General features: G+C 39.2%; 1 protein-coding gene across 1 annotated transcript in view; it reads right to left on the reverse strand.

Moving 5' to 3' along the window:
• Window positions 1-22497, reverse strand: part of KCNH6 (potassium voltage-gated channel subfamily H member 6) — a 135291-nt gene that overhangs the window by 74542 nt on the left and 38252 nt on the right. The gene's annotated exons all lie outside the window — the stretch shown is intronic.

Consider the following 22497-nt stretch of genomic DNA (forward strand, 5'->3'; position numbering starts at 1 on the left):
ATTCTTGTTCTCCTTGTCCTCTCAGCAGTCTTTGATACCATGGATCATAATAACCCTTTAGATTGGCTACACAAGTCGGGGCTAGGAGGCATACGTTTCAGTTTTTTCTCAAGGTCTGTCCCAATCGTTGTTGATAGAGTGAGAGATCCAGTCCCCAACTGCTCACTTGAGATATCCCCTGGAGCTTGGTACTCTCTCCTCTCCTGTTTAACATCTACCTGAAGCCTTTGGGTGAGCTTTTCTATCACCATGTGTCAAGATATCAATATACTTATGATACTCAGCTCTACCTTTCTAATCTGGTGACACAAGTGATGCTATCTCTGTCCCCTCATGATGCCTGGAGACTGTAGGCATGGGGGATAAAGGACTTAGACTGAACTGTGGCAAGACTGAGTGACTTTGGGTGCATGGAGCCTCAGGATCCAAGTTTTTATCATCCTTAGCTCTGGACAGGGTTGCACTACTCTGTTCATACCCAGTTTGCAGTTTGAGGTTTCTCCTGGAATCCCAACTCCTGCTCAAAGACTAGGTGGAGTTGTGACTAGGAGAGCTTTTGCAGAACTGTATTTTATGCACCAGCTATGACTTTTTCTATATCATGACTTATTTATTTATTAAACATTTATGCCATCCTTTTCCCTTATAAAGTGACTCAGTGTGCTCAATTATTCCAACCCTAGTCATCTCTCATCTGCACTCCTGCAACTAAGCAGTCTGTTATTAACACAACTGCTTGCAATTACTGCAAGTTCAAGTCCCACCAGGCCCAAGGTTGACTCAGCCTTCCATCCAGATTGTTGGGGGCAATAAAAGCTGACTTTGTATATAATGTACAAATGGATGAAGACTATTGCTTAACACAATGTAAGCCGCCCTGAGTCTTCGGAGAAGGGCGGGATATAAATTCAAATTTTAAAAAAAGTGCTCTACATGCAGTGTACAATGCATACAGAGTACAATGTGCTCTACCCTTGAAATCCATCTGGAAGCTTCATCTGTGCTGCAGCAAGAACAGTCTTTGGGGCCCCTAGGATGGCCCATATTACACCGCTGCTCCATGAATTGCACTGTTACTGGTTGGCTTACAAGTGCAGTTCAAGGTGTTGGTTATTATTTAATGGCAAAGTTCCAGGCTTACCTAATGAACCATCCAGGCTTCCTGATAAACCATCTCATCTTACTCATACTGGCAGAAAGGGCTTACTTTGGATTCCATTGGTCAGAGAACTTCCACTATCGGGATCCAGGAGGATAGCCTTCTCTGCCATAGCACCCAACCCCAAAAACATCCAACTTCCTTTCACGAGAACCTAAGGCTGGTTCTGCCAATTGAGCTGGGGACCAAATGAAGGAACTCCATGCTGGAGGTAGCTCTGGATTGATGGCAGACCATCCCTCCACCCACCTTATTCACTACTCTCCTCCCATTCTTCTTTTCATTATTATATAGATGTATTCTTGTTTTCTTTTTCATTGTTTCATTGTTTTATTATTTTACGTTTGTTTTATTTACATTTTTTTATTTCTTCCTTTTATTGCTTACAGCTGTAAACCGCCTAGAATAATCCCATGGTAAAATAGTTAGCAAATAAATTTAGCAAATAATAAAAAATAAATAACAACAACAATTCTTTCTTCCCTTCCTTTGTGGAATCTAATTTCACTGCAATCCTTTCTATGTCCAGTGAGAAATTTAGTAGCATCCCAAAAGTTGCTATTAGAATAAAAAAAGAGACATAGCAACATCACACCTCAAATTCCACTGTTTTTTGTGTTAGTATAATTTTTCAAAAAAGGGAGTGGGTCTTACAATGCAAAGCTGCAATGGTTGTGACATGAATCTAATCTCTTTTATCTTCCCCTTCTCAAATATGGACACCATTATCACCAACGAGTTCAATTTAGGTTTACACCAGGGGTAAAATGCTATCGGTTTGCACCGGTTTGGGCAAACCAGTAATAATAAAAGCTACCAGTTCGCCAGAATAAAAAAAAGCTATCGGTTTGTCCGAACTGGTATTTCTGATGATCAACTCAGAATAGAATAGAATAGAATAGAATTTTTATTGGCCAAGTGTGATTGGACACACAAGGAATTTGTCTTGATGCATATGCTCTCAGTGTACATAAAAGAAAAGATACGTTCATCAAGGTACAACATTTACAACACAATTGATGGTCAATATATCAATATAAATCATAAGGATTGCCAGTAACAAGTTATAGTCATACAGTCATAAATGGAAAGAGATTGGTGATGGGAACTATGAGAAGATTAATAGCAGTGCAGATTCAGTAAATAGTTTGACAGTGTTGATGGAATTATTTGTTTAGCAGACTGATGGCCTTCGGGGAAAAACGTGGGTTCAGTGGTGGGTTCTAACTGGTTTTACCACCAGTAAAACTGGGGAGCACCAGTAGCAACCCACCACAGCTCTCTATCATTAAAATACTGATAGAGAAGAATATGTGTAGCTCGGGGATGAGATGGGGGTGACCCTGGTGCTACTGATGATGTTATCTAGTTTGGATAATGAAATATCTGCAAGAAAAGAACCAAGATTGGAGAACACCAAGAACCAGAGGTGATATTCAGCCAGTTCGCATTGGTTCAAGTGAACCGGTAGCGGCGATCATGGGTGGGCCTGTCCACTCACCCCGTGTGCAAGTCGTGCTATTTAGGAACGTTTTTGAGGTCGGGCGCAAAAGGCATATGTGTGAGCAAAGCACATGTATGGAAGGCCGGATGCATGTGTGGACAGCCTGTGTGGGGCAAACTGGTGGTAAAGGTAAGTGAAACCCACCTCTGCCAAGAACCTGTCACATAAAATGCTAGGGATATATGCAACAACTTTAATCACATGGAATAACTTAAACAACAATATGTACATATACAATATGCTAAGTCCACAAAAAGCTTGGCATCTTTTTTGTCTTTTTGTAGTCATATGATTAGTTTATAGTTTATGCAACTTACAAATTAGATTTGTTGAGTAACCAGGTTAAGCGTGTTGTGGGAACACAGCTATAGGATCCCTTGGTCCCTTTGCCTAATAATGTGTTCAACTATAACCGGCCACTGACAAAACAAAATGCAGACAGAATAGGAATTCTGAAGTCATAAATGAAGACTGTAGGTTTTGTGCCATTCAAAAATATGAACTGATGTTAAAAAAAGAAAAATCAACTATACCATTCATCCAAGTTTTGGAATGGAAAATCTGGCCAACATCTTCATCCATGAAAATAATTTTGTGACAGTCAAGCTTAACTGTATCTGTTTAATATAAAGTCTGTTTCACAAGTCAATTTTTTTTTGTTATTTCTAGATTATTTTCTTTTTGAAATTCTCTGATTAATAATAACTATATATGGCTTCAAAGAGAATTATTGCTGAGTATGAACTGAATATCATGTCTTCCAAATGATGTGATTTGGGGCTGACTATTTTTCTCTCATATACATATGCACATTTTCAGATTGAGAAAATGATTAAAGCCAATGAACCTGATATAGATAATTGCTTCTCTGTTATTATCAGTAATAAGGAAAAAGCTGTTGGTTCCTTGCCATTCAGCTGAGTGCTAGTGAGCTGGACAACAATAAAAACAGATGGTGACTCCCAGGTCTCTCTAGATCAGCTATAGACTGTTCTGAATCAGGCCACTCAGTACATTTGATATTTTAAGAGCAATTTACGTGCACTGAAATAAATGGTGGTCAGGAACTTCATAAAATGGCAGCCATTGTGAATGTAGCAACTCCTAAAACAGGGGTGTCCAAACTTGGTCCCTTTAAGACTTGTGGACTTCAACTCCCAGAGTCCCTCAGCCAGCAAAGCTGGCTGAGGAACTCTGGGAGTTGAAGTCCACAAGTCTTAAAGGGACCAAGTTTGGACACCCCTGTCCTAAAATATCAATTTATCACAAAACAAACTGGTGAGGATTGTTTTATGCCATTGTGTATTGGCCTCTGCTGCCAAGACATTCATTAGCAAATCTCAGTTGAGAATTGTCTTTCTCTTTATTTCCCAAAATGTATCATAAATTTATCAGTATAAAATGTAGGTATAGATGGCCAATAGTTATTATGTTCTTTCGAGTAACAATGTGTGCAGTAATGGATAATTCAAAATACAATGTCGCTCCTTCTTTCTTTCTTATAACATCTATCCTCAATGGCTAATTTAATGGAATTTTGAAGTCACTGCTCTTATCAGTTTACCATAGCAATGATCCACTTCCATATAATAAATTGATATGTTCATGCTTCTATTTCCTTTTCCTTGATAAAGAAACTGAAAACTTACTTAATTCTCAGTTTACTATATCTTGTTTCCCCCAAAATAAGACATCCCCTGATAATAAGCCCAATCAGGCTTTTGAGTGCATGGCAATAAGACCAAGTGCTTATTTCAGGGTTCGAAAAAAAATAAGACAGGGTCTTATTTTTGGGGAAACACTATATTAACATTTTATCTCACTAAAGGTTGATATTTCAATATGATATGTCGGAATTCTGCAAAGTTTATAGATAAGCCATTTTCTCATTAGGCTTGTTTCACTCTACCTCCAGGCTCCTCTTTTGAAGCTGCCCTTCAAACATGGGAACAGGCCATGTTTGAAGGCTCAGAGTCATAATTTAGCCTTCCAACCCTCAAAAGCACCACAGTTGGCCATCCAGAAATATTATGACTTCACCAGAATGGCAGGACTGTTTTAGAGGGCACTGTGGAGAGAAAGGAGTCTAGGAATAACAGCAGGATTAGGGTCAAACTGCCCCAAAACTCTAAAGGAGAAAAAAATCAAAATAGTCTTGCTGAAATTCAGTCAATTTATACCAGGTGTAATTTGCCAACTCCTGCCATAGATATTCATCTGCTAGAAACATTATTATGTCTCCAGTTATACAACAGATGCCTAATATCTTGCTGGCTGAGAATTCCCTATCACAGCAACCATTTCTTTTAATTGAAAGGAACAAGTGGAGAAAGGAGGAAGCCAAAAAATTTATTATCTTTGTGTAGGACAGAAGTCAGGGATTTTTGTAACTCCAGATTTAGCGGAAACTCAGGATTGGGCAATGATTAAATACTATTTTGTATGGCTCCTATTCTGCTAGAGAGAAGTGTAAAAGCAATCACATGTTTTTATGCTGATAGCTGTATCCCAACTATGAATATGAATATGCCCCCAAAGAGCAAACAAACAAAACATAATGATAAATTAAATTTACTATGGCAAATGATATTTTTCTTTCTAATAATGTGTTTCCTTATGTGTTCATGTAGTTATTTGATGATGCAAAAAAAAAAAAGAATAAAAAGAAAAAGCAGCTCTTCAAAAAAAGTCTAACTGGATTTTGAATCCCTATTGCTTTCCAGCAACTACAGTAAATACAAGATAGCTCTAATACATCTTTACTACTATCAGCCCCCCACAGAAACCCACCCTCACCCAACAGATCAGGAGATTAAAACTTATTTTCAGTACCAGCTAGATTTTTCCAGTTGTTTCTAGTTGTTTCTTCTTAAGCATCTTCTGATCTAGCTCTTTCCTACCTCAGCTCTTCCCAGTGCATCGTATGTACTAGTATCATATTACAGGAGATTGGGAACTCAGGAAGGCAGCTGGATGAATTGCAAGGCAAAGCATATAATTTTCCTTGAACAAGTCTGAGATGACTAAAGGGAGGAGAGTGAATATATTCTGAATGTCAAATGGCATGATTTTGTAGGCATATAGCAGTTTTTAAAAAATTGTTGGTATTTGCTGTAAAATAAATCTGTAAAGTAAGTTTAATTGACAGTGTTTGAACAACAGTCAGAATATTACTTCCAAAGAAAATTGATTGATAATGAAGCATTAATAATAGCTGTGATATAGTCATAGCAATATCATGAGTGGGTGAAATTCCTGCATTGTTTGTAAAAATGATGTAATGTCTTTTCATTATTTTTTGTTACAGATCTGCATTTGGGATCTGTGTGGAATATTGAAAGAAGGAATAATGTCTTCATTAATGCTTTAAATCTATTTAATTTAGACAACCACAATAAATAGTCTTTCTTTTTTCTAGATGTTATTTCATGAGTTATGAGCTATAGAACTTCAAAAATTGTGCCAATTTTATATGCTACAACCAAAAGAATTTGTGGGTATTTTTTGTAAAACCTACTCAATCTGAAAAACCCATGATCATATGTCAACATGAATTCAAAAGCAAAATTATTTTATTCATCATATGTAAATGAGGAATACAGTAAATGAATGACAGTACTTATTGTTATAAAATAAGATCAATAATTGAGTCATTCCGGGATTATGGTTATTTTTTACTCTTTAATATTTATATTCTAAATCACGTTTGTTCAGTTTACTACTTCAAAACATTGCCTTTATTAATTTCAATGTTGTCATGCCATTTTAGCTTGCAGAGTGTCGTATAATTAGTGTGGTATAATTAAACTGTTGCTGTTCATGGCAATTGAAATAGAATACATTGACTATATATTGGCATTACTACACTTATTTTATTTGGTTTTCGTAATTGATTATATACGTCTCAATCAAAAATAGAAGCTGGGGACATGACTCATTCAATGACTTAACATACTTTTTCTCCACCAATGAACTTAATTTAAACTGTAGTGTAGCCTTAGAATAAAATTGGCCCATCTCCTCAGTCAAGTGGCTTTGCTTCTGGTTCATAGTGATAACTAGGAGTCTTGAGTTCCTATCCACCCTATCCATTCCCATTTGACCTTGAAAAAAAGACAAGCACTTAGCTTTTAATAACATAAAATAACATTATCATAAAGCTTTCACCCTCCTCCTCCCCTTCAGTGGGATCAGCATTGTTTCAATGTATTTATCTGTATCACCAGTATTAAACTACTCAGGGAGATATGGCTGTTTCTAAAAGCTGGACATGAGAATATGCAAATTAAAAAGGGAACTCTTAATCTTTCTCTTAAATCTACTTGGAAATCTTTTTTTTCTCTTCATTCCTTTACATTCCTGCTTTTTTGGGGCCCTGTTTATTACCAGATATTATCTCCAAGTTCTTCTTGCAAGCCTAGTTTATAGCAGTTTTTTTTAACAGTGCCCCCAGAAGGTCCCAATGACAGTGAAAAGCATCTGGCCATCAGCATACCAAATTGCACTCCTAATTTGAAATTCGCCAAATTCTCAAAATGGGCCAAGTCTTCCTACCAACTTTGCAATTCTGTGGTTCTAGCTTTTATCAGCTTTCATAATTTCTAGCCTAGCACCTTCCAGATGCTAAGCTTAGTTACCGGTACCGGTCATGCTGGCTGGGAATGATTAAAGTTGGAATCCAACATAGCTGGAAGATTCAAGTTGGGAAAAGCTGATATATAATGAGTAATTTACAGTTGTGTGGATTAGGTCTTTGGCATACAAGAATTTGTCATCAGGAGCAGTGGGGTTATTAAATATTGGGCACATGTAAAAAGTTCAATCTTATGTGTGGGGCCATTATCTTCATTACTTTTTTAATTCCAACCTGTGAACACCCCATTTGTTCTTGGCTTTCCTATGATTTTTGCATTATGCTATATCTATAAATTGATTTCCAGGCAGCAGTTAATCAGAGAAGCACATATCAACAATATCACATTGAAAAAGAAATAGCTATGCAATTTAGAGAAAAACACAAATCTATTAAAAGCAAAAAACCAATAACAATGCGCCCATAAGCTGAACATTTCATGTCTGGTATTGTAGGTGATAGATGATAATGATGTAACTGCTCAGCCATAATTGAATAAGGTTTTGTAGATCAGCCTATTCATCCCATTTTCTCTGTCACATGGCTATCACTAGCTAAACACAAATGTACTTTATTTGCACTTTATTGCTTCATTTCTTATGGAGATCTGAATATCTGCTGTTCTCAAAATATATTCAGTGCTGTAGTTAGAGATACAGCGAGGACATTCTATGTAGTGGTTATGGCACTAGGCCAGAAACCAAGAGACTGTGAGTTCCAGTCCCACTATCACTACAAAGCCAGCTGGGTTACTTAGGACCAGTTATTCTCTCTCAGACTTAGGAAAAAACCAGTGGCAAGACAGTTTTGAAATCTTGACAAGAAAACTGGAGGGACTTGTTGAGGCAGTTGCCAGGAGTCAGTAATGACTTGAAAATACACACACACAAACGAGATATGCTGTTAGGTTCCCAAATGGTGACCTTCTCTTTAAATGTCTCCTTCTTCTGTATAGAGAGATTTTGCCTCATCTTTCAGTGGAAACATTTTCCTCCTATGCCTACATATTTTTAATCTAGATCCATGTTTTTCAACCTTGGCAACTTGAAGATGTGTGTGAACGTCAACTCCTAGAATTTCTCAGCCAGGCATACAACTTCAAGTCACCAAGGTTGAGAAACTCTGATCTAGACTCTTCCCTAAAGAGATAAGTAGCTTATATGCCTGTCCTGTCTTCTGTTTGCATATTGTGGTCCAAGTATTTTTTATCAATAATCTTTATGTGCAAAGAAATGATATAAGTATTTTCAGACTTCAAAATCCAGGATTCCTAGGAGCATCAATCCTACAAGGATTGCTGCCCCATCTAATTTTTTTAAATTAAATAAAAAGCATGCATAGTAGATATTACCCTCTAGTTGCAGATGTATTTGTGATAATGTCTTCTGCATTAATATCTGTACATCTTCCTAGATTATTAGAGAATACCTTAATTTATACGTGAGTATAGTAGGACACAATTTCATTCTGGTAAATGGATATTTTATGCCTCCCATGTCAGATACATTGAGAATGGACAGGTCGTCTGCAAATTCTTATTTTGTGTGTATATCTATCACATGTCCTCACCATTTTAAATGTGCTCCAGTCTAGAAAGATTCCCTAACCCTGGGAATTTAGGGTCACAGCTCCTGGGTTCTACTACTTGTGTTATAAGGGATTTTGCTATGAAAAGCTTTGTGATAATATCATGTATTCTGCGAGTATTTCCTGAAGCTCATATGTGAGTTGCCTCAGTCCATGCATGGTTACCAGAAGGATATCAATAACACTCTACTCAATGTTGAGCATGCGGTCTTGCTAGAAGAATGCTGGCAGATTACCTTGCTCAGATTTTCATTTCATTGCATGATTACTGACATTACATCAGTACAAACTAGCCAATTTTTTGCCTGGACAATTGCATTGTGATATACAATTGCCTGTTCTATCCAGTCATGAGATCATACATTTTTAACAGAAACGATAGCATGTTTTTGTGCAGTGCATTCTTAGTGAATTATCAGAATGGATCAGCTACTTTGATTTCCCAGGATATCAAAATAATAGTGACTTTTCTTTTTCTGATTTTAGTAGATACAGAGAGCAAAATAGATTCAGTTATGAAAAATGCAAGATGATGGCCAAACACAATTATGAATTAGGGGGCAACATGGCTAGAGGTAAAATATCTGTGTTCTTTTACTGCCACAATAAATACAGTTGTTTATCACAAAATTATTGCAAACTAATGCATTCATGGGCACATATTTCAAAACCTGAACATGCAAAACAGCTTTCTAGAACTTTCCCAAGAAAACAGCTGAATTCTGTATTTACAGAGGAGGGTAGTCATGAATCACTTATTTAATTAGTACCACAAAGCTCTCTCTAAATGGAGGTGAAATAGCAGGTTCACAGCTTTATAAAAATATCGCAGGAACACAAATCCAGCATGAGTTTCCTGCATGGCCCTAATTCCTTCTTGTATAGCACAGAAAGCAAATATTTTCAAAACATGTGGGTTACAAATCAGGAGACCTATTGTAAAATGTGGATCTGAGTGAACCAGGTATTTAGTCCTTTTCTTCTGTCTAATTTCTTTTTTTCCTGATAATTGTATATGTATAATATGCAATAAGTGATGTGTTGGGATGAACACCTCTTGGAAAACTGGCCAAGTTAATGTGACTGGCATGGAATAGTCAAATATAAAACAAACAGGTCTCAGAAACAGCCATGTAGGTAATTGCACACATATGAAATATTGCCAACCCCACAGATCACGTGTTTGCAATCCATTCCCCATGGATTGGATAAAAAGTATTTATTTCTTTTGTTTTTCAGACACATACCTAAGATGTACCAAACTGTTTAAATACAATTGTAATATCCAGCCACTTGCAAACGAATATTGTACGTCACTGAGATTACTCACTAAAGGAACATGATCAGCTGCAGCAAGATCTACTTTCTCTTGAACTTCAGATGAAAAAAAAGAAGACTACTACAAGCAGTGTAACAGATTTACCTTATTTTCATCAAATAGCCCCAACATGGCATTTATGCTTCAAAATTCTTTGGAATACTTTCAAACTATTGTGTTATTATGAACAACAGATGATACTTGCAATGAATGGCAAACATAACAAAACAGTATTATTTCAGTACGTGTGGAAGAAGAGAAGAGTAGAGAAGAGAAGAGAAGAGAAGAGAAGAAGGGAGAAGAGAAGAAGGGAGAAGAGAAGAAGGGAGGGAGGGAGGGAGGGAGGGACGATCAGCCTGCAGGTTTGAGAGAAAGATGATGAATAATAAGGAGAAAGCTGAAAAGTTTAATTCCTATTTTTTCATTTATCCAAAACAACTGTCCAACCTGTCAGAAGCTCCACCATGAAATGCAGAAGAGAAATGCAAATCAAAATATATGAAGAAATAAGGAGATAATTGCTTTGAATGAAGTCCAATGGATTATATCCAGGATGCTGAAGGAACTGAGGGATATAATTTCTGAACCACTGATTGTGATTTTTGAAAATTCCTGAAGTATAAGGGACACTGCTAGAGGATGGGAGAAGAGTTAATGTTATCCCCATCTTTGAAAAGTGGGGAGTAAGGTGCGTGCATAAGCGCATCAGCTTGCCTATCGTCCCTGTCCTAATCTTTTCTTTTATTCATAACCTTTTCATGTATTTATAATTATGTTTACACTTGTATCTGTCATTAAATACATGCTTGATGAAAATAAAAATAAATAAATAAATAAATAAAGGAAACTATAGCTTAATAAGCTTTATAACAGTAATGGAAAAAAATTCTAGAAAATATTAGCAAACTGTAGAGTTTGCAAGTAACATACTTAGAAAGAAACAAGGTGATATCAGAAACCTGGATATTAAAAAAAAGAAAGTTCAATAAGAACTCTAGATACACTTTTGTGTATAAAGTCTGGATAGACTTCATCTTTTGATAAAGTTGACTATAGTATCCTTTTTGATAAAATGGAAGAATATAGGATAGGTTGTCTTATTATCAGATAAATTTAGAGTTGGTTAAACAACTCATCCTTAGTGGAGTACCTCAGGGTTTTCTCCTATGCCCAATGCTTTTCAACATTATTATAAGTTATTTAGATGCGATATTAGAAGAGATGCCCATGAAATTAGCAGATGACACAAAACTAGGAGGGATTGCTAACATCTCAGAAGACAGCTTCAAGATTCAAAAGGATCTTTTGAATCTTTTGAAAAAAGTAAGGTTCTACATTTAGACAAAAAAAACCCAAAATGCACAGGTACTGTATATGTGGTATCTTGCTCAATAGTAGTACCGGTGAGAGGAATCTTGGAGTCCTAGTGGACAACCATTTAGATATGAGCCAGCAGTGTGCAGCAACTGCTAAAAAAGCCAGCACAGTTCTGGGCTGCATTAAACAGAGGGATAGAATCAAGATCACGTGAAGTGTTAATACCACTTTATAATGCCTTGGTAAGGCCACACTTGGAATATTGCATTCAGTTTTGGTCGCCATGATATAAAAAAGATGCTGAGACTCTAGATAGAATGCAGAGAAGAGCAACAAAGATGATTAGGGGACTGGAGGCTAAAACATATGAAGAACGGTTGCAGGAACTGGGTATGTCTAGTTTAATAAAAAGAAGGACTAGGGGAGACATGATAGCAGTGTTCCAATATCTCAGGGGTTGCCACAAAGAAGAGGGAGTCGGGCTGTTCTCCAAAGCACCTGAGGGTAGAACAAGAAGCAATGGGTGGAAACTGATCAAGGAAAGAAGCAACTTAGAACTAATTAGAAATTTCCTGACAGTTAGAACAATTAATAAGTGGAACGACTTGCCTGCAGAGATTGTGAATGCTCCAACACTGGAAATTTTTAAGAAAATGTTGGATAACCATCTGTCTGAGATGATGTAGGGTTTCCTGCCTGGGCAGGGGGTTGGACCAGAACGCCTCCAAGGTCGCTTCCAACTCTGTTGTTATTATTATTATTCTCTTGATAGACTTCACCATCAGGCCCTATTCCCATACCACTGAATGCAGTTCAGTGGTAAGAGGTAGAGGGTTCTGCATTAAGTAAGAAAACCCAGATGCATCGATGCAAGATAGTCAGTGCCAATTCTAGCCAGCAATATTGTGATTTTTCTGGATTCTAACAGACAATGAACTTGCCATGTGTGATATCTGCCAAAAAAGCCAATATAATATTAGGTTGCATCAATAGAAATATAGTGTTAACATTACAGGAGATGACTATTCTGTTTTATACAACAAGATAAAAAACATTTGTATGTAGTTTGGATCACCATAATACTGCTAAGAAGTGGACAGAGTACAGAGAAAACTGGATATGTGTTATTTAAAAAAGAGGAGGTTAAAAGGAGTAATGATAGCAGTCTTCTAATACTTAAAGATATATTTTTTAAAAGGCCAGAGCTGCTAGTTAATTAGGCTGCTGGACAAAGAATAAAATAGAAACAGCAAAGAGTCATTTTATTTAACATCTACTTGCTGTCAAGGTAAGCATATTCAATTATTAAAGTCATTATTGTTTCCAAAGGGCTATGGATAGCACTAATCTATGCAATGTTTTAAATACATCTGCTCCTGGATTTTTGAAATAATTCCTAGCATCTATTCCCATCCAATGAACCTCTTGAGTTACAGTTATTCGCACTGCTCTGTGACTTCATGATATTCCTAGTCATTTAGGTACCTCTGCTCTTGAATCATCTTGCTGTTGGTTCTGCTATTCTCAACATTAATATTTTTAAAAAAAATATTTTTATTAAGCATATTTTTTTAAAAAAAGACAAAAACAGAAACAAAAAAAAATTGACACTTTCTTCTTTCCAACAGTTTTGCGTCGGTGATCTATACTTATACATTTTCTCTCTCTTATCCTAATGTATCTTTTATACATATATTTCTAATGTATCATATATATATCACTATATTATATTATTCTAATTATTTTATTTACAGATATACTAAGATATACACGTGTACCCAATTTCCTTTCCACAGTTTCTGTTTCTTCCTAGAATAGTTTATCCGTTATTTAATCTTTCCTTGCACTTTTTCCGCCCTTTTCCTTCAACCATTTATACCATTTCTCCCATACTAAATAATATTCTGTTTCCTCTTTTTCTTGTATCTCCTTCATTAGCTTATCCGTTTCTGCACATTCCATGTAATTTTTTCTAATTACATTGTCTTCGGATGGTATATTGTTATTTTTCCAGTTCTGTGCGTAGACTATTCGTGCTGCTGTAACTATGTGGATCATTAAATACCATATTTCTTTTTCATATGACCCTGGAATTATTCTCAGTAAAAATGCTTCTGGCCTCATTTCTATATGTTGATTTATAATTTCTTCTATTTGTAATTTAATTTTTTGCCAATATTGTTTCGCTTTATGACAGGATCACCACATATGATAATATGTTCCCTTTTGTTGTTTACATTTCCAACATAGTAGTGAAGTATTGGGGAACATCTTTGCCAATCTAGCTGGTGGCAAGTACTACCTATAAAACATTTTATACATGTTTTCTTTATAGGGTACAGACATTGTTAGTTTATAATTTGATTCCATAATTTCTCCCACTTATCTAATTCAATATTATAGCTGAAATTTTTTGCCCAAATTATCATGTTTTCTTTGACTACCTCTTCTTCCAATCTGTATCTTAATAAATAATTGTAAATTTTTAAAATCAATTTGTCTTCTGTACCTTGAAGAATTTTGCCTAATTCATATGCTTCCTTTTGGAATCCAAATTGTATCAAATCTGTCTTGTATCTGGATTTTATTTGCATATAAGGCCACCAATCAATGTCTATACCCGTTTTTTTAATTCCTGTCTTGTTTTTAGTTCCCCTTGATTATTTAACAAATCTTGTAATCTTTTCATTTTACCAATGTCTAATGCGTTTGGGTAAATTTGAGCCTCCATTGTGGATAACCATTCAGGAATTTTATCATAGTGGTTCTTTTTTATCCCTTGCCATGTCTATAACAGTGCTTCTCTAATTAAATGCCTTTGAAAATATCCATGTTGTCTACTTCTGCTATTCTCAACATTAATATTTCTTCTTCAGTTGGATAGACTTTTCTGTTCAGCTTCCATTTATGACTTTCCCCACCTTATGAATTCTCGTTTTACTTCTACTGCTCAAAGCCTCATTCCACCTCTTTTTGATGCTATCTCTATTACTTGACGGACAAAGATGCAGGGTATTTTTAACGAAAGCTTTCCCTGGAAATGATTCTTTACTAAAAATCAAAATAACATGAACATTTAACTTACAGTGTAGTCAGCAAATGACAGAGATGTCTGAATTATAATGTGAAAAAGAGGTACGTCCAAATTACATTGTTTTGGGGAACATAATATGACTTTAGGGACTAGTATAATTCCCATGTTCAGCACAGGGTAACAGAATAACTGATGTCTCAAATATATATCATGCCTCCATGGAAGTGGGACATGCTGATTTTTGGGCTTTAGTTAGATTATTAACTAAAACTCACAAGATTGCAGGTTTGGTGTTTTCTTTAGCAGCAAAAGCAACGACTACTTACAGCAATTTTTCTTCTCCCTGCTTTGGACTTACTTTGTAATTAACCTCAAAGCAGCTGCACTCTGTCATTGTCAAGCTCAGCTGTCAAATAGGTTGTAAGGAAATTAATTTTTGACTGATCCTCGACAAACTTGCATTGCCACTTCAGATTCAACTCTGCCCTAGATTCACTACTCTGCAAAGAACACTGACTTTTTTCCATATTGTTCCTGGGTAGGAAGGTTAGTGAATTGTGCAATGAAGTAGAAGCAAAAGCATTGATGCCCACAAGAACGATGCCCCAAAGTCATTATTAGATTGCAGGTCAGAACATAATATTCCCTGTTTGGAATGCCAACTCTCTACTTCCTCTCTCTAGCATTATGTCCTGACTCCTGTTCCTAGCACACATTTGGTGTTGCTTTTTCTACCCAATTTTCTCCTACTCACAAAGGTTAGTTTCCTAACTATAATTCTTCCACCAGAGCTGGAAGAATTTCAGCCTTTCCATTGTGTTTGTATTTCCTGGACCTACAAAACTACTCAAGAACTTGCTGGACATTCTCAATAAAATGGAATAGGATTACATGCTATTACTCTATTCATAAATTTTAGTGGCTATTATGGAGGCAAAGAGGATGGGTTGCAGACAATGCATAGAGCTCATCTGTCCTAATTGTTACTATAATCTGCTCCGTGCAGCCCTTCATCTTCTTACAGAAGACCAACAGTTTGTCCCAATGGGGAAGAACTGTCCAATGGGGAAGAATAGGAGACTGTTTCTTCAGAGATAATGGTATCATCTTCTCCCAGTAACAAAATTTTAAAGTCATTATAAGAATGATGAAACATTTACAACTAATGTATGTACAACAATATATGTAGCTCAGAGATGAATTGAAGAATTCTTGGTGCTTTGGTTGATTGCTTGCAGATGTTTCATTAACCCATCATGATGAATAAGAAATAATGAAACATCTGCAAGGAAACAACCAATTGCAGAAAGCACCAAGAAATTTACAACCATTTAAAATATTTTTATTTTTTCTTCCATTCAAAATAAAATATGCAGCATAAATATTTTTAAATATATATTTTTGAAAGTTCAAATTTCTAATAATTTGTTCCTCCTTTGGCAGCCTTTTATGGGCAGAGGAAAAGAAAAACTCTTATTACTTACTGTTTGCAGAATTGTTCCCCAAAGCAAAGCAGAAAGGAAGATGATAGCATGTGGAATATGTGCTTGTTGTATAACTTAAATTCTTGATCAATTTTTGAATCTAACATGCTCTGTTCTAAGATGTGTGTTCCTGGCTGCTAATTAATATTTGGATGGGAAATGCTCTCAACAGTGTTTGTGATATCCCAAATTCAGGAGATACTAAATATCTTGGTATAAAAGATATTGGATAAAATTAAGTATGGATAAAATTAAGTATGGCTGTTAGAATAAATTGCACAAGAGGAAGCATTTGCCTTAATTATTCTGAGTTCAAAATATGGATATTATTGAGAAAAAACTTATTGAATAGTTACACATAGATCTGTTAATATTACTCTGTGTGAACAAGAAAAGACAGGTGAATACTTGTGTCCAGAACAACTAGACACAAGAACAGTTTTTCCCCGAACACCATCACTCTGCTAAACAAATAATTCCCTCAACACTGTCAAACTATTTACTAAATCTAATTAAACAAATAATTCCCTCAACATTGTCAAACTATTTACTAAATCTGCACTATTATTAATCTTCTCATCGTTTCCATCACCCATCTCCTTCCATTTATGTCTGTAATTTTGTTGCTTGATTTATACTGATATTGATTGTTTCCTGATTGCTTATTTGTAGCCTATGACTATCATTAAGTGTTGTATCAAGTGTTAAATTTGTAACCTATTACTATCATTAAGTATTAAGTGTTGTAAGTGTTTTAAGTGTTGTACCTTGATGAAGGTATATTTTCTTTTATGTACATTGAGAGCATATGCACCAAGACAAATTCCTTATGTGTCCAATCATACTTGGCCAATGAAAATTCTATTCTATTCTATTCTATTCTATTCTATTCTATTCTATTCTATTCTATTCTATTCTATTCTATTCTATTTTCCAAAAAAAAAAAAAAAGGCAATGGACAATCTTCCCATAATGGTTTCATAGTTATGATTTAAATGGATTTTATGGATACAAGGAAAGAGTTTGTGGGTAATATGGTCCTTGGGTTGCAGCCTGTTCAGTCCTGGGCAATAACTAATAAATGCTTAGATGCTAGAAAGTTGGTTGAATTAAATATCCAAGAGGCAAGATGAAGACTACATTGCCCTATATTTTCTATCTCCTTTTTTAGTAGTTAAGATGCTGGGCTGTCGACCTGAAAGTTGGCAATTCAAGACTTGAGCATCGCATGACAGGCTGAGTTTGTTAAGTTCGGGAAGTAACGAGGCTGGAGACCAGGGTAGTGACAACAGCTCTTTAATATATGGTGAACCCAGCAACAGAACTGGGGAAAAACCTCTTCTTATATACAGTTTACCCGGCGGCTTCAACCAATCAGCAATGTGCTTGTTTCCCGCCCAAATATTTAAAGATACATAACACTCCTCCCCTCCCAGAAAACACTTTACCAACATCTACATATTATTTACATATTATTTTTCGACGTAGTCACGTAAATAACTTGGGCGTCTCCTGACTCTTTCGGACCTGCGCAGTTCAGTTTTTGGGATTGGGTTGAGCTGGTCGGAGGGGCTTTCTGCTCCTCCCAGCTCTTTCTCTAGGCCCTCCGGCCCTGGATTACTTGCAGAGTCGTCCCTGCTGTTCTCTACGGGAACCTGATGGCGTCGCTGGATCTCTGGGGACTCAGATAAGTCTTTCGCCTCTCCCGGGTTTAAATCAGCTGTGGGTTCAAATAATGTGTGGTCAGGGTCTGTTTCATTGAGCTCGGATTGTTCGGTTATTCTTTTTCTGATCTGATCTATGTGGCGCCTCCATACTCGGTTGTCTTTTAACTCAACCAAGTATGACTTTGGACCGGTTGCTTTTATGATTTGCCCTGCTAGCCAACTTGGGCCGTCCCCATAGTTGCGGGCCCACACTCGGTCGCCTATGCCCATTTCTCTAGTTTTTTCCAGTTCCCCCTTATAACCCTCTGGTGTGTAGTGGGGATTTAAACGGTCGAGTGGGCACCGGAGCTTCCGTCCCATCAGTAATTCGGCTGGGCTTCTGCCTGTTGCAGTGCTGGGGGTTCTATGCTGAACGGCCAGAAAGAAATCTATCTTTGTTTGCCAGTCGCCTGGCTTGAGTCTGGACAATGCCTCTTTAGCGCTCCGGACGGAACGCTCTGCAAGGCCATTCGGCGCAGGGTGGAAGGCGCAGAGAGGGCATGTCGGATGCCCTCATCTGCCAAGTATTCCTCAAACTGGGTTGCCGTGAATTGCGGGCGTTATCGGATACTAGCGTGTCGGGCAACCCGTGGGTTGCAAATAGGTGCCGCAGGGCTGCGATTACTGCCTCGGCTGTCATGGATCTCATGAGAATGATTTCCAACCATTTAGAAAGCGTCGACTACCACTAAGAAGGTTTGGCCGTGGAAGGGGCCAGCAAAATCGATGTGGATTCTTGACCAGGGCCCTTGGGGTTTCCCATTCCTAACCGGGGCCGTCGGGGGTAGTGGCCTGGATTCCTGGCAGGCCAGGCATTTCCCTACCCTCTCAGCAATTTCTGAGTCCATCAATGGCCACCACACATAGCTTCTCGCTAGCCCCTTCATCCTTACGATCCCTGGGTGACCCTCGTGGAGAAGGTCCAATACCTTTTCCCTCAATTTCTCCGGGATCACCACTCGATCGCCCCATAGCAGGCACCCCCCTTGAGCCGAGAGTTTCCCCCGCTTCTTCACAAATTCCTTAAAACGCTCGCCCGGCGCAGCGGGCCACCCTCTTTGCACCCAACCCAGTACAGTTCTTAAGGTAACGTCCCGGTAAGACGCCTAGCCACCTCCTTAGATGTGACTGGGCCAGAGTCCAGAGAGTCAATCAATAGTACAGGTGCCCCCGGAGTGGGGTCCTCGATTGCCCCTGGCAGTGGGCATCTGCTTAATGCGTCCGCATGCCCCAGGTCTTTTCCTGGTCGATGCTGCAGCTTGTAGGAGTAAGCAGCCAGAAAGATAGTCCATCTGGTCAATCGGGGTGAAAGTGCCACCGGCGTTGGGCGGTCGCCAGCCAATAATCCTAACAGTGGTCTATGGTCTGTAACAATTTCAAAGTCTCTGCCAAACACGTATTCGTGAAACTTCTTTACCCCTGACACTATAGCTAGGGCTTCTTTATCCAACTGACTATAGTTCCTCTCTGTTGAGGACATTGTTCTGGAATAGAATGCTATTGGGGCTTCTGTGCCATTTGGGAGCCTGTGGCTGAGCACAGCCCCCACTCCGTAAGGGGAAGCGTCACATACTAGAACTAATGGCATTTTGCTGTGGTACTGAATTAGCAAGCTATCACTCGAGAGTAGGTTTTTTACTGCTTCGAAAGCCCTGGCTTCAGGTTTCCCCCCAAGACCAAACAGCCTTCTTTCCCAGCAACTTATGTAGCGGCTCGGCAACGGTTGCCTTGTTTTTTAAAAAGACCGCGTAAAAGTTCACTAGACCCAGGAAAGCCTGTAGCTCTGTTTTGTTTTTGGGCGCTGGAGCCTTTCTTATTGCCTTGACCTTGCTCTCGGTGGGGTGAATTCCCTCTTTGTCTATTCTGTAGCCCAAGAATTCTACGGATTCTATCCCTATTTGGCATTTGTTTACTTTAAGCTTTAGACCGGCTGACCGGAAAATGCCCAAAACTTTTCTCAGACGCTCCCCCAGTTCCTCTAAATTTTCTGCCGACACCAACACATCATCAAAATAGGGAACTACCCCGGGGAGCCCTTGCAGAAGTCGCTCCATTAAGTTTTGAAATAGACCTGGTGCCACACTCACCCCAAACTGCAACCGGGTGCACTTGAAAGCCCCCCTATGTGTCACGATCGTTTGGGCTTCGGCGGTGGCTGCGTCTACGGGTAGCTGTTGATAGGCTTGTGCCAAATCTAATTTAGCAAAAACTTGCCCTTGTCCCAACGAATGCAGCAAGTGTTGCACCACGGGAACTGGGTAAGCGCTCTTTTGTAAGGCTTTGTTTAACGTCGCCTTGTAATCAGCGCAGATTCTTACTGACCCATCTTGTTTCACCGGGGTGACGATTGGCGTCTCCCATTTGGCATGGTCGACTGGTACCAGTATCCCCTGCCTTATTAACTTGTCTATCTCCCTATCAATCTTGGGCTTAAGGGCAAAAGGTACCCTCCTTGCTTTTATCCGGATAGGGACTACCTGGGGGTCTAGATTGAAGGAAATAGGGGTCCCCTTGTACTTGCCCAGGCAGTCCTTGAACACATCTTCGAATTCACTCATGAGTGCATCTTTAAGGTTAACGTCACTTCTGTAGATGCCAGTCACTCCCATGCCCAATGCCCGGAACCAGTCCAGACCCAACAAACTTGGCAGGGTCCCTTCGACGATCGTGATGGGCAGGGACTTCTTGTGTGGTCCGTACTCGACTCGGACAGAGGTGGTCCCTCGAACAGGGATGCGATTCCCTTGGTAGTCGTGGACTCGTAGCCGTTGTGTTTGCAGGTGGCGTTTTGCGACTGATGGCAAAGCTTCCGCAAGAGTGTCCCAGGACATGATTGTGATCGCTGACCCGGTGTCCACTTCTAGTCGGCACGGCACTCCTTCTATTTTGGGCTTGGTGAAGATTTTCTTCTCCACCCGGGTTGTGGCGCGGCCTATGATCACGGTCGTTTGATTCGAGTTCGCGCCTTTTTTGTTTGAGCCAATCACGGGTCGCCTTGCCGATCCCGCGCTCTGATTGGCTGATTTGAATTTCGGTAGGAAGATTGGGGAGCTCGACAGACTTGAGCCAGGTGCCCCTTCTTCTCGCACCGCCGACATGTAGCGTCCTTGAACTTGCATTGTTGGCGCTGGTGTTGACCTCCGCAACTTCCGCATTCGTCCCGGTCTTCTTTGCCACGTTTCTCGGTTCGACAAACCCCTTCCTCATCCTCACCGTCTGATTCGGTCTGGATCTCTTCGTGGTGTACTGGGGTTGGTTTTGTGCTTGCCTTCGGCGTGAGTGGCTTTTGCAGGGTTTCCGCCGCTTGGGTGGACATCTCATGAGCTCTGGCTTCGTCCAGAGCGTTTGCCAGCGTTAGGTTGCTTTTTGATAGCAGCCGCCTCCGCAAACGCATGTCTCTGACCCCACGGATGAGTTGCTCTAGCAGCGCCTCGTCCAGGTCTCGGTACCCACAGTCTTTGGAGGCTTTCCGCAGGGCGGCCATGTAGTCGCTGATGGATTCGCCCTCCAGCTGCCTGCGCTCTCCAAATTCAAAACGCCGCGTATTTGGACGGCGTTGGCGCGAAATGGTTTTAAGCAGGGTTTGCAGAGTTTGCCACGATACCGATTGTACGGCGTTGGCTCTGCCAGGGCTTCCGCGATGTCGATGACCTCGGGACGCAGTGGCTCAAAATATGCCCTTTTGCGGTTGTCTGGAACTCCTTGCAGTTCGTTTGCTTCTAGGAAGCTTTCGAAACGGGTCATGTACGTTCCCCATTTCTCTCTGGCTGGGTCAAACGGCGCGGGCGGAGTGTAACTGGCCATCTCCGCGTTTCTGCCCTGGGCTTGCTGGGTTCGGTTCTTCCGTGCTTCAGCTCGGTTCTGGTGCTCCTTAGCCTCGGAATCCCACCCTCGTCGCCAGTGTTAAGTTCGGGAAGTAACGAGGCTGGAGACCAGGGTAGTGACAACAGCTCTTTAATATATGGTGAACCCAGCAACAGAACTGGGGAAAAACCTCTTCTTATATACAGTTTACCCGGCGGCTTCAACCAATCAGCAACGTGCTTGTTTCCCGCCCAAATATTTAAAGATACATAACAGAGTTCTTGTTCTTGCCTCAGCTCCTGCCATTCTAGCAGTTGGAAAGCATGCAAATGCAAGTAGATAAATAGGTACCATTTTGGTGGGAAGGTAACAATGTTCTTTGGTGTACAGTCATGCCAGCCACATGATCACAGAAGCATCTTTGGACAATGCTGGCTCCCTCTGCTAGTAAACGGAGATGAGCACTGCCCCCTAGAGTTGGACATGACTGAACAGAGGAAACCTTTACCTTTTTTTTCCATAATAGAAACAGTCTGGACAGCTATCCACAGTACATTAGAATATGTTTACATGCCGGTCAGTTTATTCTACTCAGTTTATTCAAAATACAGAATTGCTTTAGCAAAGATTCTCTTAGAGATACATTGTGCTCTATGCTCACATATGTAGGTAAAAAGGACTCAATAATGAGATAACAAACAAACCTTTGCATTAAAGCAGCCCATTTAAGTACCTTTAAACATCTCATCCTCAATGTTTTATCTCTGCACTACCATTAATCTTCTCATCGTTCCCATCACCCATCTCCTTCTACTTATGATTGTATGACTGTAACTTTGTTGCTTGTATCCTTACGATTTATATTGATATTGATTGTTTCCTGATTGCTTATTTGTACCCTATGACTATCATTAAGTGTTGTACCTTGATGAACATATCTTTTCTTTTATG

The sequence above is a fragment of the Ahaetulla prasina genome, chromosome 4 (genome assembly GCF_028640845.1).
Source record: "Ahaetulla prasina isolate Xishuangbanna chromosome 4, ASM2864084v1, whole genome shotgun sequence".
NCBI classification, from domain to species: Eukaryota; Metazoa; Chordata; class Lepidosauria; order Squamata; family Colubridae; genus Ahaetulla; species Ahaetulla prasina.